The sequence below is a fragment of the Xenopus tropicalis genome, chromosome 3, assembly GCF_000004195.4.
Source record: "Xenopus tropicalis strain Nigerian chromosome 3, UCB_Xtro_10.0, whole genome shotgun sequence".
NCBI lineage: Eukaryota > Metazoa > Chordata > Amphibia > Anura > Pipidae > Xenopus > Xenopus tropicalis.
This window is the reverse complement of record NC_030679.2, coordinates 105436673-105457521: the sequence shown is the minus strand read 5'-3', so window position 1 is coordinate 105457521 and position 20849 is coordinate 105436673. Positions and strand designations below refer to the sequence as shown.

General features: G+C 35.3%; 2 protein-coding genes across 3 annotated transcripts in view; one reads left to right on the top strand and one right to left on the bottom strand.

The window, feature by feature from the left end:
• The window catches only part of tm6sf1 (transmembrane 6 superfamily member 1), a 68031-nt gene that overhangs the window by 17858 nt on the left and 29324 nt on the right, over positions 1 to 20849 (bottom strand). The gene's annotated exons all lie outside the window — the stretch shown is intronic.
• btbd1 (BTB (POZ) domain containing 1) overlaps positions 2639 to 20849 on the top strand; it is a 39507-nt gene continuing 21296 nt past the window's right edge. For both annotated transcript variants that reach the window (NM_001130202.1, XM_031897678.1), the window contains exon 1: positions 2639 to 2814. The gene's annotated coding sequence lies outside the window, so the exon portion shown is untranslated. The remainder of the gene's footprint in view (positions 2815 to 20849) is intronic.

The window sequence follows — 20849 nt, the reverse complement described above, 5'->3', positions numbered from 1 at the left end:
GTTCCTGGCTCAGCCCCGTTCCAATACAACACATCCATTGAGCTGTGACCTCGCATAATTGAGGATATCAGGAGCCAATCAGCAACTGATTCTCTTACAAAAACAACCCTCCACTGTAGAGTGGGTGTTGATTCACATGGTAACCTGCTCTCCCTTGACAATGGTATTTGCTTTGCCAGCTCTACTTTTAGCATAATGAATTAAGTGGCTAAAAATAATTGATATTCTTTCCTGTTCATTATTTCAACCTTCCCAGTTGCCTTCTTGGTAAATGCACAGTCCCTTTATAAAATCATTCTCCCTTTTTACCAGCAAACTACTTTTAAAACATGGACCTTGTACCCCCAAGAAGATGGTCTTGTGGCAAGGTTACTGTAATCCATATCCTGCATTTATAAGGTTGCCACATCATTATAATGTAAACAAGCCCTACTGTCCCTTCATTAACAAGTACAACAAGTATCGCAATGGGGCACTTTTGCTGTAGGGCACAACAGGGTAACAAAAATTGTCCCACTGATTTAAAAAGCACCTCTGTGCAGGGTCAGCTACAATCTGCACCTCATGTCAGCACCTGCAGGAGTAAAGCTGGCAATACACACACCGATAAAATCATATAAAATGCAGTTTCGTGAGATTTTTGAACCGTGTGGGCTCCAAATTGTCCCGAAAATTTTCATACCATGGTGATCGGTCGTTTAGTTGATCGGACAGGTTAGAAAATCTCAGTCAGATGATAAAATCTGTGAATGTATTGTGTATTGGACAATATCCTTGGGGGGCCTACAATGCATTTCCAGGAAGTCACTTTTTGGTGTCTTCCAACTATTTCATGTTCAGAACATCGATTTATTATTATTAGGGCTTTATCCTACAATTTCAGTCTGAAAGTTAGTTTCAGATCATTTCATTTAAATGTACGATCAATATCTGAATGATCGTTGGAAGAAGACTAACATCTGAAAGTGTATGGCCACCTTAATGCTGCCCTGTCTGTATGGCAGATGGTAAGAATAGGGTCCTGCTGCAACCTGCACCTGTTGTTGCTCCCTTACTTGCGTGTCTATTCTCATTGGGGGGGTGCGGATCTCTGCACTTATTTTTTTATGACATGCATCAATACTTCTATATGCAGGACAGGGCACACAAGGCAAAAAAAACATGGCAGATTGCCCAATCTTTTGCCCTGAACATAATACATTATAAAGTTATGTCAGTATAAATGAGCTATTGCATTACTGGTGTTTCTGCTATTTTACATTTGCAAAGGACTGTAATAATACAATAACAAAAACAATAACTATTGTTTTGATGTTAAATACTCACCCAGCACACAATAAGCACCCAATGTACAATTTAAAATATACTAGATAGATAGATAGATAGATAGATAGACATAAAGACAGACAGACATATAGACAGAAAGATACATAGACATATAGATAGATAGATAGATAGATAGATAGATAGATAGATAGATAGATAGATGATAGATAGATAGATAGATAGATAGATAGATAGATTTAAGTGGATAGCATTTAAGTGGAAATTGCACTAGTGCAAACCATACCAACCATGGAGGAATTAATTCACAATTAGTTCACATCAGCTTTTTGCAGTTAGGATGTAAAGACTAAATGCAATTCAAAAATGACCAAAGGATGGTGTTACATGACAACCCCCAGCATCTTACTGACAGCAGAAGACTGTATTTGGGATGCTAAGAGAGAGAGGTTTCCCATGCCTAATTTGTAAACTAACAGCTACTTCAGGGCTATGGGTTACTGCACAGGTGCAGGTTTGCATCTGCGACTAAATCCAGTTGTACCTAAATCTGTTTGTTTCTTATTCCAGGTTTATAATGGAAAAAAGACAAAACTTTAACTTGAGCCAAATTCTTCCAAATCCCACTGACTCCTAAGCCATTTCCTTCCTTCCTTCCTTCCTTCTTTGGTCTCCAGGCAAGCCAAACCCTGCCATTTAAGAAACATGCTTGAAAGAAAAATACATTAAATAAAAATGGTAAAATAAAAGATTATATAACAAAAACCAGGTTTCATTGCTACTTTATTTACAGATCATTTAAGTTTTGTCATTCAGGCATGTGTTCAGCTGTGAGAAAAGGAAAGCTTTTATTCTGAATGAAAAGATATGCAATAGACTGAAGAGTAGATTAATGGTAAAGTGTTGTCAAGAACAAATATTTCCAAGAACAAATACTGTATTTCTCATTGCAAGCCAGGATCAGACTAGGGGGTGCAGGGCCCACCAGGGCAGCACCCCAGGGGCCCCTGCACCTCCCAACCTCCTCCCCTGAGAGCATGTACAGTATAGTTACTTTCAGGTGCGCCAGGGGAAGGAGAACAGCAGCCGACTGGTGCTCCAGGGATTAGGTCTGGGACGGTGGGGCCCACCGGGTTTTTTCCTGGTGCCCCGGCAGCTCAGTCTGACCCTGTATCAAGTCATGGATGATGGCCAGCAGCTCTCAGCAGCTTGCACTGTAGAATGCCAGCAGATCTGCAGGTAGAGTCACTCAGCAGGGAACTGTACTCTCTTTCCCTGGATGAAAGCAGAGCTGTGATTGGCTGACCACATCCTACTGCGCTTCTGTGCAGGAAGTGTTAGAACATGCCAACTACTTATTTGAGAAAGGCAGTGGATCAGAGAGGATCTGTGGGAGCTCCAATAAAAACTCTCTGACAGTACATCAAATAAGCCAAGTGACAGTTAATGACAGTTTAGACCGTTAGGACCGTTAGTGCTCACCACTCATGGACAGTGCAGCAGAGAGGATCGATGGGAGCTCCAATAAAGGTTGGTTTTTAATGTTAGCAATCATTGTAGCCTAGATTGAAATTAGTCTAAAAGCACTGTCAAATCTTTGACACTATAACATGTAATGCATTAGCAGATAAATAGCAATCAGATATACAGCTCAGTATTGACTTCAATTTGAGTTGGACTGTTAGTATCCTAATAACCAGTGGGCTCATTTTCAGGCTAATAGACCCCAGCTTTTCTTATCTAACTTTCTGCTGAATGCTAATTGCTTGCATTTCTGATATATAGCAAAGAGGACTAGGGAAAGAGAGCTTGTATCTGCCACTAAGCTATTTCTTACTTTTAAAATAATGGTAAAAAGATCATCAGAAACTTAGCAGAATAATACCTATAAAGCAATGGAAACTAAGCTCACACACTCCACATGTTGAACTGAACAAAAAATGTTGCTTATGTCCTACTACAGATATATAAATATATATATGTGCATTTTTTTTAAACAACTATTCATTCTCTTTCTGACAGTACACCAAGTGATAGTTTAGCCTGCTTTTTAATGTTTAGAAGAATGGTAAATATTTTAGACCATAACAAATGTACATAAAACATTAGCAGTAACAGAAATATAGTCAGGTGACTGAGTACTGATTTCAGTTGCAACTGAAATCTCTAACAGCACACCCCTGCTTTTCAAATTGGTTGAATCCGTTAGCATTGAGTCTCATGATATTACAATGCCAGGCAGCTGCAGCTCTTACAGAGACAAGGCAGATAAGTCCTGACACAGCACTGCTCATCTCTCCAGCACAGGATTTTGCAGCCTGTTAACCAGTTTAGCCAGCAAAAGTGAAAAATGCAATTGAGCTACTAGCAGAAATGTGTCAGATTCTGGTAAGGAGATCTTTAGATATTAGAGAAGTTCAACATAACCATAGATAACCATTGTTACACCTGTAGGCTGTACAGATTAACTTTGTCTTCATCTTTTTTATAGAAATGGTTAAAATATTGCAACAAGTTTTAGATGACCTTGAAACAATTTTCTAGCTAACAGTCTCTACATTTTCTGTTCCTCAGAGCCCCCCGCACATGCACATACACACTTTTTATTATATCATTTTTATCTTTATTTTTTCAAGATACGTATATAAGTAACCCAGAGGGGTTGTGAAATTAAGACATTAAGGAATCATTGTTTATTGAGAATAAAGATTACAAATGGATTACAAATGGATTACAAATGGATTACAAATGGATTACAAATGTTTACGTGGTTTTGTCTGTAATATTATATATGTCTGTTGCTGTTACTGTTGCCTGAGTCAGTTTACAACTATAATGCTACAAAAGCAATATTACAATTATCAACATAGTTATACTGCAAAAAGAGTAATAATAAATATATTAAAGTTTCCAGGCTCAAGGAATGATATACCCCATTTCGCAAGGCCACACAGAGAACTGGCTCCGCTCCTCTATACTTTTTAGGCAGGTGGAGAGAAGCAAATCCCTTCTCTTTTGTATATCCGGGTATCTGCACTGAAAACTACAGCTTTTGTCTGAGTGTTGGTACATGGAGGAAAACAACAGGAGGATTACAAGATGGAGTGGAAAATTACTGAAATTACATGCACCTTTTGCTACAGGTACACCAAATGGAATGTAATTTTGCCCAAGGAATACAATACATATAATAATACATCATAGATGCAATATGCAATTTATTCAATTTCTGGAATACATCGATTTTTAATCTCAAGAATGGAGCAAATGACCATGTCCTGAAGATAAGAAATCATGGCAAGTATCATATGGATTTCTATTATGCCAGGAATACAGTGCTAAACCCATACTTCTTAGGAATACAGTATATCAACCTATGTCCCAGGAATACAGTGCAACTCAGGCAAGGAATACAATGCAGTGTCCCTACTAGCCCAGAAATATAATGTGCAACCTTCCAGGGCTATGGAGTACAAAACAATTCTAATTGCAGGAGTACAAGGTGGAAAGTTGTGTTGTCCATGAAATACAGAGCATATCTACGAGTATGTGGAAAACAAAACTAATTTGTGGATATACAAAGTCGTATCCAACAGGATAACAGTGCAAGGAATAAATCATGGTATCATATTTATTACTATTATGCCAGAAATACAGTGCAAATTCCATACTTTTTAGGAATACAGAAAGTCTGCCTATTTCCCAGGAATACAAAGTATAACATTAGAACCCACTGGATTACAATACAGAGCTTCCTAAGTAGGGTATACTAGGAATTCGATACTGACCTGAAAATATCATGAATCCATGAAAGGAATATAATCTAGAGATTAATACCCCAGGAATACAAATCAGAGCTTTTACATAGAATTACAATGCACAGCCTAACAGGGCCATGAAAAGCAAAATTACCCTAACTGCAGGAATACAAAATAAAATGTTATTTTCTACAAAAAATATGTAGAATACAGTGGAGATTCTTATGATGCCCAAGGATTACAATAAGAAATACAAAACAGTAGATTAAAGTGAAGACTGTCACGTGAAAAGTAAGAAATCATGGTAAGTGAATTATTTGTTCCAACGGATATTAAGCGTAAATGCAGTGTTTTTATGCAAAAAAGTCATATCTCCTATTTAACATCAGGAATACAATACAGGCTTAAAACTCAGCAATCCAAGTTGTGTGACTGCAATAATAATAATAGACTTCCACCCTCACCATGCACAACCATAGGAAACAAAACAATTCTAACTGCAGGAATACAAAGTGGAATGTCATGCTGTCAAAGGAAAACAATGTATATCTTAAAATATGTGGAATACAGTGGGAAATCATATAATGCCTATGGATTACCATAAACACTGAAAAATCTCAGAATACAAAAGTAAGGGTCTTCTTTCTCAGGGATACAAAGCCGTTTCTTATTGGATTACAGTGCAGGTACAAAGCTGTTTTTGATTAGATTGCAGTGCAGATTATAATTTAAGAAGTAGGAAAACATGGTATGTATAACTATATTTTTGTATTAAACACTAAGAATACAATGCAGGCATTAAAAATCAAGAATCCATGTAAGTCAATGGAACACCAAGCAAAGCCTCACACCCTCAAGGAATACAACATGGAGTGGCACATTGACAAAATTACATGCACCTCTAGCTACTAGCACTAAAACTGGAAAGTCATTTTGCCCAAGGAATACAATACATGTTTGAATGCATAATGGAAAAAAGATGCTATCTATTTAATTTCAGGAATATAAACAGTAGGTTTTTAATTTAAAAAATGAAGCAAAGAACCTTGAAGTGAAGACATAAAATCATGGTCGGTATCATATGGATTTCTACTATGCCAGGAATACAATGCAAAACCCATACTTAATAGGAATACAGTACATCAACCCATGTCCCAGGAATACAAAGTGTAAACTTATAACCTACTGGACTACAATATGAAACTTCTTAGGAAGGGAATCAATTAATGCTGATCTAAATATATTAAGAATCCCACGAATATTTGAAACTCAGGCAAGGAATACAATGTAGTGTCCTTACTAGCCCAGAAATATCATGTGCAACCTTCAAGGGTCATGGAATACAAACAATACTAATTGCAGAAAAAAAAGGCAGAAAGTGATATTGTCCAAGGAATAAAATAAACATCTGAAAATTGATGCCCCTCTACCTCCAGGCACACCAACTGGAAAGCCATTTTAACCAAGGAGTACAAAGCATCTTTGAATACATAATGGATACAACAGAATCTATTCAATTTCCGGAATACAAATAGTAAGTTTATAATCTCAAGAGGACAGCGGGCAACCTTATAGTAACATAGTAAGTTGGGTTGAAAAAAGACATATGTCCATCAAGTTCAACCATAATGCCTATATATAACCTGCCTAACTACTAGTTGATCCAGAGGAAGGCAAAAAACCCCATCTTATAACGAAGGAATAAAATCATTTTAAGTATCATCTGGATTTCTATTACGCCAGGAATACAATGCAAACCTCATACTTTTTAGAAATACAGTACCCATTGGATTACAATACAGTGCCTCTTATGAAAGGTATTAAATCATTTTCTATTATGCTAGGAATACAATGCTGATCTGAAAATATCAAGAATCAAATGAAGATCCAAACACCATGCAAAGAATACAATCCAGAGTTTATTACCCCAGGAATACAATGCAGACTTCTTACTAGCCCAAAACATACTAAGCACAGCAATGGGATACAAAATAACCCTAATTGCAGGAATACAAAGTGGAATGTCATGCTGTCTAAGGAACACAATGTATATCTTAAAATATGTGGAATACAGTGGGAAATCATATAATGCCTATGGATTACAATGAACATTGGAAAATCCCAGAAAGTAAAAGTAAGGGTCTTCTTTCTCAGGGATACAAAGCCATTTCTTATTGGATTACAGTGCAGGTACAAAGGTGTCTGATTGGATTACAGTGCAGATTATAATTTGAGAAGTAGGAAATAATGGTATTTATAAATATTTTTTTGTGTTAAACACCAGGAATACAATGCAGGCATAACAAATCAGGTATCCAAGGTGAGTCCTTGTCATGGAATACAAAACAATACTAGATGCAGAAATACAAGGTAGAAAGTGATATTGTCAGAGCAATAAAATAAAAATCTGAAAATTGATGCCCCTCTACCTCCAGGCACACCAACTGGAAAGCCATTTTAACCAAGGAATACAAAGCATCTTTGAATACATAATGGATACAACATAATCTATTCAATTTCCGGAATACAAATAGTAAATTTATAATCTCAAGAGGACAGCGGGCAACCTTATAACGAAGGAATTTAATCATTGTAAGTATCATATGGATTTCTATTACGCCAGGAATACAATGCAAACCTCATACTTTTTAGGAATACAGTACCCATTGGATTACAATACAGAGCCTCTTATGAAAGGTATCAAATCATTTTCTATTATGCTAGGAATACAATGCTGATCTGAAAATATCAAGAATCAAATGAAGATCCAAACACCATGCAAAGAATACAATCCAGAGTTTATTACCTCAGGAATACAATGCAGACTTCTTACTAGCCCAAAACATACTAAGCACAGCAATGGGATACAAAATAACCCTAATTGCACGAATACAAAGTGGAATGTCATGCTGTCTAAGGAACACAATGTATATCTTAAAATATGTGGAATACAGTGGGAAATCATATAATGCCTATGGATTACAATGAACATTGGAAAATCCCAGAAAGTAAAAGTAAGGGTCTTCTTTCTCAGGGATACAAAGCCATTTCTTATTGGATTACAGTGCAGGTACAAAGGTGTCTGATTGGATTACAGTGCAGATTATAATTTGAGAAGTAGGAAATAATGGTATGTATAAATATTTTTTTGTGTTAAACACCAGGAATACAATGCAGGCATAACAAATCAGGAATCCAAGGTGAGTCCTTGTCATGGAATACAAAACAATACTAGTTGCAGAAATACAAGGTAGAAAGTGATATTGTCAGAGCAATAAAATAAACATCTGAAAATTGATGCCCCTCTACCTCCAGGCACACCAACTGGAAAGCCATTTTAACCAAGGAATACAAAGCATCTTTGAATACATAATGGATACAACAGAATCTATTCAATATCCGGAATACAAATAGTAAGTTTATAATCTCAAGAGGACAGCGGGCAACCATATAACGAAGGAATAAAATCATTGTAAGTATCATATGGATTTCTATTACGCCAGGAATACAATGCAAACCTCATACTTTTTAGGAATACAGTACCCATTGGATTATAATACAGTGCCTCTTATGAAAGGTATGAAATCATTTTCTATTATGCTAGGAATACAATGCTGATCTGAAAATATCAAGAATCAAATGAAGATCCAAACACCATGCAAAGAATACAATCCAGAGTTTATTACCCCAGGAATACAATGCAGACTTCTTACTAGCCCAAAACATACTAAGCACAGCAATGGGATACAAAATAACCTTAATTGCAGGAATACAAAGTGGAATGTCATGCTGTCTAAGGAACACAATGTATTTCTTAAAATATGTGGAATACAGTGGGAAATCATATAATGCCTATGGATTACAATGAACATTGGAAAATCCCAGAAAGTAAAAGTAAGGGTCTTCTTTCTCTGGGATACAAAGCCATTTCTTATTGGATTACAGTGCAGGTACAAAGGTGTCTGATTGGATTACAGTGCAGATTATAATTTGAGAAGTAGGAAATAATGGTATGTATAAATATTTTTTAGTGTTAAACACCAGGAATACAATGCAGGCATAACAAATCAGGTATCCAAGGTGAGTCCTTGTCATGGAATACAAAACAATACTAGATGCAGAAATACAAGGCAGAAAGTGATATTGTCCAAGGAATAAAATAAACATCTGAAAATTGATGCCCCTCTACCTCCAGGCACACCAACTGGAAAGCCATTTTAACCAAGGAGTACAAAGCATCTTTAAATACATAATGGATACAACAGAATCTATTCAATTTCCGGAATACAAATAGTAAGTTTATAATCTCAAGAGGACAGTGGGCAACCTTATAACGAAGGAATTAAATCATTGTAAGTATCATATGGATTTCTATTATGCCAGGAATACAATGCAAACCTCATGCTTTTTAGGAATACAGTACCCATTGGATTACAATACAGAGCCACTTATGAAAGGTATCAAATCATTTTCTATTATACTCGGAATACAATGCTGATCTGAAAATATCAAGAATCAAATGAAGATCCAAACACCATGCAAAGAATACAATCCAGAGTTTATTACCCCAGGAATACAATGCAGACTTCTTACTAGCCCAAAACATACTAAGCACAGCAATGGGATACAAAATAACCCTAATTGCAGGAATATAAAGTGGAATGTCATGCTGTCTAAGAAACACAATGTATATCTTAAAATATGTGGAATACCGTGGTAAATCATATAATGCCTATGGATTACAATGAACATTGGAAAATCCCAGAAAGTAAAAGTAAGGGTCTTCTTTCTCAGGGATACAAAGCCATTTCTTATTGGATTACAGTGCAGGTACAAAGGTGTCTGATTGGATTACAGTGCAGATTATAATTTGAGAAGTAGGAAATAATGGTATGTATAAATATTTTTTTGTGTTAAACACCAGGAATACAATGCAGGCATAACAAATCAGGTATCCAAGGTGAGTCCTTGTCATGGAATACAAAACAATACTAGATGCAGAAATACAAGGCAGAAAGTGATATTGTCCAAGGAATAAAATAAACATCTGAAAATTGATGCCCCTCTACCTCCAGGCACACCAACTGGAAAGCCATTTTAACCAAGGAACACAAAGCATCTTTGAATACATAATGGATACAACTGAATCTATTCAATTTCCGGAATACAAATAGTAAATTTATAATCTCAAGAGGACAGCGGGCAACCTTATAACGAAGGAATAAAATCATTGTAAGTATCATATGGATTTCTATTACGCCAGGAATACAATGCAAACCTCATACTTTTTAGGAATACAGTACCCATTGGATTACAATACAGAGCCTCTTATGAAAGGTATCAAATCATTTTCTATTATGCTAGGAATACAATGCTGATCTGAAAATATCAAGAATCAAATGAAGATCCAAACACCATGCAAAGAATACAATCCAGAGTTTATTACCTCAGGAATACAATGCAGACTTCTTACTAGCCCAAAACATACTAAGCACAGCAATGGGATACAAAATAACCCTAATTGCACGAATACAAAGTGGAATGTCATGCTGTCTAAGGAACACAATGTATATCTTAAAATATGTGGAATACAGTGGGAAATCATATAATGCCTAGGGATTACAATGAACATTGGAAAATCCCAGAAAGTAAAAGTAAGGGTCTTCTTTCTCAGGGATACAAAGCCATTTCTTATTGGATTACAGTGCAGGTACAAAGGTGTCTGATTGGATTACAGTGCAGATTATAATTTGAGAAGTAGGAAATAATGGTATGTATAAATATTTTTTTGTGTTAAACACCAGGAATACAATGCAGGCATAACAAATCAGGAATCCAAGGTGAGTCCTTGTCATGGAATACAAAACAATACTTGTTGCAGAAATACAAGGTAGAAAGTGATATTGTCAGAGCAATAAAATAAACATCTGAAAATTGATGCCCCTCTACCTCCAGGCACACCAACTGGAAAGCCATTTTAACCAAGGAATACAAAGCATCTTTGAATACATAATGGATACAACAGAATCTATTCAATATCCGGAATACAAATAGTAAGTTTATAATCTCAAGAGGACAGCGGGCAACCATATAACGAAGGAATAAAATCATTGTAAGTATCATATGGATTTCTATTACGCCAGGAATACAATGCAAACCTCATACTTTTTAGGAATACAGTACCCATTGGATTATAATACAGTGCCTCTTATGAAAGGTATCAAATCATTTTCTATTATGCTAGGAATACAATGCTGATCTGAAAATATCAAGAATCAAATGAAGATCCAAACACCATGCAAAGAATACAATCCAGAGTTTATTACCCCAGGAATACAATGCAGACTTCTTACTAGCCCAAAACATACTAAGCACAGCAATGGGATACAAAATAACCCTAATTGCAGGAATACAAAGTGGAATGTCATGCTGTCTAAGGAACACAATGTATATCTTAAAATATGTGGAATACAGTGGGAAATCATATAATGCCTATGGATTACAATGAACATTGGAAAATCCCAGAAAGTAAAAGTAAGGGTCTTCTTTCTCAGGGATACAAAGCCATTTCTTATTGGATTACAGTGCAGGTACAAAGGTGTCTGATTGGATTACAGTGCAGATTATAATTTGAGAAGTAGGAAATAATGGTATGTATAAATATTTTTTTGTGTTAAACACCAGGAATACAATGCAGGCATAACAAATCAGGTATCCAAGGTGAGTCCTTGTCATGGAATACAAAACAATACTAGTTGCAGAAATACAAGGTAGAAAATGATATTGTCCAAGGAATAAACATCTGAAAATTGATGCCCCTCTACCTCCAGGCACACCAACTGGAAAGCCATTTTAACCAAGGAATACAAAGCATCTTTGAATACATAATGGATACAACAGAATCTATACAATTTCCGGAATAGAAATAGTAAGTTTATAATCTCAAGAGGACAGCGGGCAACCTTATAACGAAGGAATAAAATCATTGTAAGTATCATATGGATTTCTATTACGCCAGGAATACAATGCAAACCTCATACTTTTTAGGAATACAGTACCCATTGGATTATAATACAGTGCCTCTTATGAAAGGTATGAAATCATTTTCTATTATGCTAGGAATACAATGCTGATCTGAAAATATCAAGAATCAAATGAAGATCCAAACACCATGCAAAGAATACAATCCAGAGTTTATTACCCCAGGAATACAATGCAGACTTCTTACTAGCCCAAAACATACTAAGCACAGCAATGGGATACAAAATAACCCTAATTGCACAAATACAAAGTGGAATGTCATGCTGTCTAAGGAACACAATGTATATCTTAAAATATGTGGAATACCGAGGGAAATCATATAATGCCTATGGATTACAATGAAAATTGGAAAATCCCAGAAAGTAAAAGTAAGGGTCTTCTTTCTCAGGGATACAGAGCCATTTCTTATTGGATTACAGTGCAGGTACAAAGGTGTCTGATTGGATTACAGTGCAGATTATAATTTGAGAAGTAGGAAATAATGGTATGTATAAATATTTTTTTGTGTTAAACACCAGGAATACAATGCAGGCATAACAAATCAGGTATCCAATGTGAGTCCTTGTCATGGAATACAAAACAATACTAGATGCAGAAATATAAGGAAGAAAGTGATATTGTCCAAGGAATAAAATAAACATCTGAAAATTGATGCCCCTCTACCTCCAGGCACACCAACTGGAAAGCCATTTTAACCAAGGAATACAAAGCATCTTTGAATACATAATGGATACAACAGAATCTATTCAATATCCGGAATACAAATAGTAAGTTTAAAATCTCAAGAGGACAGCGGGCAACCTTATAACGAAGGAATTAAATCATTGTAAGTATCATATGGATTTCTATTACGCCAGGAATACAATGCAAACCTCATACTTTTTAGGAATACAGTACCCATTGGATTACAATACAAAGCCTCTTATGAAAGGTATCAAATCATTTTCTATTATGCTAGGAATACAATGCTGATCTGAAAATATCAAGAATCAAATGAAGATCCAAACACCATGCAAAGAATACAATCCAGAGTTTATTACCCCAGGAATACAATGCAGACTTCTTACTAGCCCAAAACATACTAAGCACAGCAATGGGATACAAAATAACCCTAATTGCACGAATACAAAGTGGAATGTCATGCTGTCTAAGGAACACAATGTATATCTTAAAATATGTGGAATACAGTGGGAAATCATATAATGCCTATGGATTACAATGAACATTGGAAAATCCCAGAAAGTAAAAGTAAGGGTCTTCTTTCTCAGGGATACAAAGCCATTTCTTATTGGATTACAGTGCAGGTACAAAGGTGTCTGATTGGATTACAGTGCAGATTATAATTTGAGAAGTAGGAAATAATGGTATGTATAAATATTTTTTTGTGTTAAACACCAGGAATACAATGCAGGCATAACAAATCAGGTATCCAAGGTGAGTCCTTGTCATGGAATACAAAACAATACTAGTTGCAGAAATACAAGGTAGAAAGTGATATTGTCCAAGGAATAAAATAAACATCTGAAAATTGATGCCCCTCTACCTCCAGGCACACCAACTGGAAAGCCATTTTAACCAAGGAGTACAAAGCATCTTTAAATACATAATGGATACAACAGAATCTATTCAATTTCCGGAATACAAATAGTAAATTTATAGTCTCAAAAGGACAGCGGGCAACCTTATAACGAAGGAATAAAATCATTGTAAGTATCATATGGATTTCTATTACGCCAGGAATACAATGCAAACCTCATACTTTTTAGGAATACAGTACCCATTGGATTACAATACAGAGCCTCTTATGAAAGGTATCAAATCATTTTCTATTATGCTAGGAATACAATGCTGATCTGAAAATATCAAGAATCAAATGAAGATCCAAACACCATGCAAAGAATACAATCCAGAGTTTATTACCCCAGGAATACAATGCAGACTTCTTACTAGCCCAAAACATACTAAGCACAGCAATGGGATACAAAATAACCTTAATTGCAGGAAAACAAAGTGGAATGTCACGCTATCTAAGGAACACAATGTATATCTTAAAATATGTGGAATACAGTGGGAAATCATATAATGCCTATGGATTACAATGAACATTGGAAAATCCCAGAAAGTAAAAGTAAGGGTCTTCTTTCTCAGGGATACAAAGCCATTTCTTATTGGATTACAGTGCACGTACAAAGGTGTCTGATTGGATTACAGTGCAGATTATAATTTGTGAAGTAGGAAATAATGGTATGTATAAATATTTTTTTGTGTTAAACACCAGGAATACAATGCAGGCATAACAAATCAGGTATCCAAGGTGAGTCCTTGTCATGGAATACAAAACAATACTAGATGCGGAAATACAAGGTAGAAAGTGATATTGTCCAAGGAATAAACATCTGAAAATTGATGCCCCTCTACCTCCAGGCACACCAACTGGAAAGCCATTTTAACCAAGGAGTACAAAGCATCTTTGAATACATAATGGATACAACAGAATCTATTCAATTTCCGGAATACAAATAGTAAGTTTATAATTTCAAGAGGACAGTGGGCAACCTTATAACGAAGGAATTTAATCATTGAAAGTATCATATGGATTTCTATTACGCCAGGAATACAATGCAAACCTCATACTTTTTAGGAATACAGTACCCATTGGATTACAATACAGAGCCTCTTATGAAAGGTATCAAATCATTTTCTATTATGCTAGGAATACAATGCTGATCTGAAAATATCAAGAATCAAATGAAGATCCAAACACCATGCAAAGAATACAATCCAGAGTTTATTACCCCAGGAATACAATGCAGACTTCTTACTAGCCCAAAACATACTAAGCACAGCAATGGGATACAAAATAACCCTAATTGCACAAATACAAAGTGGAATGTCATGCTGTCTAAGGAACACAATGAATATCTTAAAATATGTGGAATACAGTGGGAAATCATATAATGCCTATGGATTACAATGAACATTGGAAAATCCCAGAAAGTAAAAGTAAGGGTCTTCTTTCTCAGGGATACAAAGCCATTTCTTATTGGATTACAGTGCAGGTACAAAGGTGTCTGATTGGATTACAGTGCAGATTATAATTTGAGAAGTAGGAAATAATGGTATGTATAAATATTTTTTTGTGTTAAACACCAGGAATACAATGCAGGCATAACAAATCAGGTATCCAAGGTGAGTCCTTGTCATGGAATACAAAACAATACTAGATGCAGAAATTCAAGGTAGAAAGTGATATTGTCCAAGGAATAAAATAAACATCTGAAAATTGATGCCCCTCTACCTCCAGGCACACCAACTGGAAAGTCATTTTAACCAAGGAATACAAAGCATCTTTGAATACATAATGGATACAACAGAATCTATTCAATTTCCGGAATACAAATAGTAAATTTATAATCTCAAGAGGACAGCGGGCAACCTTATAACGAAGGAATAAAATCATTGTAAGTATCATATGGATTTCTATTACGCCAGGAATACAATGCAAACCTCATACTTTTTAGGAATACAGTACCCATTGGATTATAATACAGTGCCTCTTATGAAAGGTATCAAATCATTTTCTATTATGCTAGGAATACAATGCTGATCTGAAAATATCAAGAATCAAATGAAGATCCAAACACCATGCAAAGAATACAATCCAGAGTTTATTACCCCAGGAATACAATGCAGACTTCTTACTAGCCCAAAACATACTAAGCACAGCAATGGGATACAAAATAACCCTAATTGCACGAATACAAAGTGGAATGTCATGCTGTCTAAGGAACACAATGTATATCTTAAAATATGTGGAATACCGAGGGAAATCAAATAATGCCTATGGATTACAATGAAAATTGGAAAATCCCAGAAAGTAAAAGTAAGGGTCTTCTTTCTCAGGGATACAGAGCCATTTCTTATTGGATTACAGTGCAGGTACAAAGGTGTCTGATTGGATTACAGTGCAGATTATAATTTGAGAAGTAGGAAATAATGGTATGTATAAATATTTTTTTGTGTTAAACACCAGGAATACAATGCAGGCATAACAAATCAGGTATCCAATGTGAGTCCTTGTCATGGAATACAAAACAATACTAGATGAAGAAATACAAGGTAGAAAGTGATATTGTCCAAGGAATAAAATAAACATCTGAAAATGGATGCCCCTCTACCTCCAGGCACACCAACTGGAAAGCCATTTTAACCAAGGAATACAAAGCATCTTTGAATACATAATGGATACAACAGAATCTATTCAATTTCCGGAATACAAATAGTAAGTTTATAATCTCAAGAGGACAGCGGGCAACCTTATAACGAAGGAATTAAATCATTGTAAGTATCATATGGATTTCTATTACGCCAGGAATACAATGCAAACCTCATACTTTTTAGGAATACAGTACCCATTGGATTACAATACAGAGCCACTTATGAAAGGTATCAAATCATTTTCTATTATGCTAGGAATACAATGCTGATCTAAAAATATCAAGAATCAAATGAAGATCCAAACACCATGCAAAGAATACAATCCAGAGTTTATTACCCCAGGAATACAATGCAGACTTCTTACTAGCCCAAAACATACTAAGCACAGCAATGGGATACAAAATAACCCTAATTGCAGGAATACAAAGTGGAATGTCATGCTGTCTAAGGAACACAATGTATATCTTAAAATTTGTGGAATACCGTGGGAAATCATATAATGCCTATGGATTACAATGAACATTGGAAAATCCCAGAAAGTAAAAGTAAGGGTCTTCTTTCTCAGGGATACAAAGCCATTTCTTATTGGATTACAGTGCAGGTACAAAGGTGTCTGATTGGATTACAGTGCAGATTATAATTTGAGAAGTAGGAAATAATGGTATGTATAAATATTTTTTTGTGTTAAACACCAGGAATACAATGCAGGCATAACAAATCAGGTATCCAAGGTGAGTCCTTGTCATGGAATACAAAACAATACTAGATGCAGAAATACAAGGTAGAAAGTGATATTGTCAGAGCAATAAAATAAACATCTGAAAATTGATGCCCCTCTACCTCCAGGCACACCAACTGGAAAGCCATTTTAACCAAGGAATACAAAGCATCTTTGAATACATAATGGATACAACAGAATCTATTCAATTTCCGGAATACAAATAGTAAATTAATAATCTCAAGAGGACAGCGGGCAACCTTATAACGAAGGAATAAAATCATTGTAAGTATCATATGGATTTCTATTACGCCAGGAATACAATGCAAACCTCATACTTTTTAGGAATACAGTACCCATTGGATTACAATACAGAGCCTCTTATGAAAGGTATCAAATCATTTTCTATTATGCTAGGAATACAATGCTGATCTGAAAATATCAAGAATCAAATGAAGATCCAAACACCATGCAAAGAATACAATCCAGAGTTTATTACCCCAGGAATACAATGCAGACTTCTTACTAACCCAAAACATACTAAGCACAGCAATGGGATACAAAATAACCTTAATTGCAGGAATACAAAGTGGAATGTCATGCTGTCTAAGGAACACAATGTATTTCTTAAAATATGTGGAATACAGTGGGAAATCATATAATGCCTATGGATTACAATGAACATTGGAAAATCCCAGAAAGTAAAAGTAAGGGTCTTCTTTCTCAGGGATACAAAGCCATTTCTTATTGGATTACAGTGCAGGTACAAAGGTGTCTGATTGGATTACAGTGCAGATTATAATTTGAGAAGTAGGAAATAATGGTATGTATAAATATTTTTTAGTGTTAAACACCAGGAATACAATGCAGGCATAACAAATCAGGTATCCAAGGTGAGTCCTTGTCATGGAATACAAAACAATACTAGTTGCAGAAATACAAGGTAGAAAATGATATTGTCCAAGGAATAAACATCTGAAAATTGATGCCCCTCTACCTCCAGGCACACCAACTGGAAAGCCATTTTAACCAAGGAATACAAAGCATCTTTGAATACATAATGGATACAACAGAATCTATTCAATTTCCGCAATACAAATAGTAAATTTATAATCTCAAGAGGACAGCGGGCAACCTTATAACGAAGGAATAAAATCATTGTAAGTATCATATGGATTTCTATTACGCCAGGAATACAATGCAAACCTCTTACTTTTTAGAAATACAGTACCCATTGGATTACAATACAGAGCCTCTTATGAAAGGTATCAAATCATTTTCTATTATGCTAGGAATACAATGCTGATCTGAAAATATCAAGAATCAAATGAAGATCCAAACACCATGCAAAGAATACAATCCAGAGTTTATTACCCCAGGAATACAATGCAGACTTCTTACTAGCCCAAAACATACTAAGCACAGCAATGGGATACAAAATAACCCTAATTGCACAAATACAAAGTGGAATGTCATGCTGTCTAAGGAACACAATGAATATCTTAAAATATGTGGAATACAGTGGGAAATCATATAATGCCTATGGATTACAATGAACATTGGAAAATCCCAGAAAGTAAAAGTAAGGGTCTTCTTTCTCAGGGATACAAAGCCATTTCTTATTGGATTACAGTGCAGGTACAAAGGTGTCTGATTGGATTACAGTGCAGATTAAAATTTGAGAAGTAGGAAATAATGGTATGTATAAATATTTTTTTGTGTTAAACACCAGGAATACAATGCAGGCATAACAAATCAGGTATCCAAGGTGAGTCCTTGTCATGGAATACAAAACAATACTAGTTGCAGAAATACAAGGTAGAAAGTGATATTGTCCAAGGAATAAAATAAACATCTGAAATTTGATGCCCCTCTACCTCCAGGCACACCAACTGGAAAGCCATTTTAACCAAGGAGTACAAAGCATCTTTGAATACATAATAGATACAACAGAATCTATTCAATTTCCGGAATACAAATAGTAAGTTTATAATTTCAAGAGGACAGCAGGCAACCTTATAACGAAGGAATTTAATCATTGAAAGTATCATATGGATTTCTATTACGCCAGGAATACAATGCAAACCTCATACTTTTTAGGAATACAGTACCCATTGGATTACAATACAGAGCCTCTTATGAAAGGTATCAAATCATTTTCTATTATGCTAGGAATACAATGCTGATCTGAAAATATCAAGAATCAAATGAAGATCCAAACACCATGCAAAGAATACAATCCAGAGTTTATTACCCCAGGAATACAATGCAGACTTCTTACTAGCCCAAAACATACTAAGCACAGCAATGGGATACAAAATAACCCTAATTGCACAAATACAAAGTGGAATGTCATGCTATCTAAGGAACACAATGAATATCTTAAAATATGTGGAATACAGTGGGAAATCATATAATGCCTATGGATTACAATGAACATTGGAAAATCCCAGAAAGTAAAAGTAAGGGTCTTCTTTCTCAGGGATACAAAGCCATTTCTTATTGGATTACAGTGCAGGTACAAAGGTGTCTGATTGGATTACAGTGCAGATTATAATTTGAGAAGTAGGAAATAATGGTATGTATAAATATTTTTTTGTGTTAAACACCAGGAATACAATGCAGGCATAACAAATCAGGAATCCAAGGTGAGTCCTTGTCATGGAATACAAAACAATACTAGTTGCAGAAATACAAGGTAGAAAGTGATATTGTCAGAGCAATAAAATAAACATCTGAAAATTGATGCCCCTCTACCTCCAGGCACACCAACTGGAAAGCCATTTTAACCAAGGAATACAAAGCATCTTTGAATACATAATGGATACAACAGAATCTATTCAATATCCGGAATACAAATAGTAAGTTTATAATCTCAAGAGGACAGCGGGCAACCATATAACGAAGGAATAAAATCATTGTAAGTATCATATGGATTTCTATTACGCCAGGAATACAATGCAAACCTCATACTTTTTAGGAATACAGTACCCATTGGATTATAATACAGTGCCTCTTATGAAAGGTATCAAATCATTTTCTATTATGCTAGGAATACAATGCTGATCTGAAAATATCAAGAATCAAATGAAGATCCAAACACCATGCAAAGAATACAATCCAGAGTTTATTACCCCAGGAATACAATGCAGACTTCTTACTAGCCCAAAACATACTAAGCACAGCAATGGGATACAAAATAACCCTAATTGCACGAATACAAAGTGGAATGTCATGCTGTCTAAGGAACACAATGTATATCTTAAAATATGTGGAATACAGTGGGAAATCATATAATGCCTATGGATTACAATGAACATTGGAAAATCCCAGAAAGTAAAAGTAAGGGTCTTCTTTCTCAGGGATACAAAGCCATTTCTTATTGGATTACAGTGCAGGTACAAAGGTGTCTGATTGGATTACAGTGCAGATTATAATTTGAGAAGTAGGAAATAATGGTATGTATAAATATTTTTTTGTGTTAAACACCAGGAATACAATGCAGGCATAACAAATCAGGAATCCAAGGTGAGTCCTTGTCATGGAATACAAAACAATACTAGTTGCAGAAATACAAGGTAGAAAGTGATATTGTCCAAGGAATAAAATAAACATCTGAAAATTGATGCCCCTCTACCTCCAGGCACACCAACTGGAAAGCCATTTTAACCAAGGAGTACAAAGCATCTTTGAATACATAATGGATACAACAGAATCTATTCAATATCCGGAATACAAATAGTAAATTTATAATCTCAAGAGGACAGCGGGCAAGCATATAACGAAGGAATAAAATCATTGTAAGTATCATATGGATTTCTATTACGCCA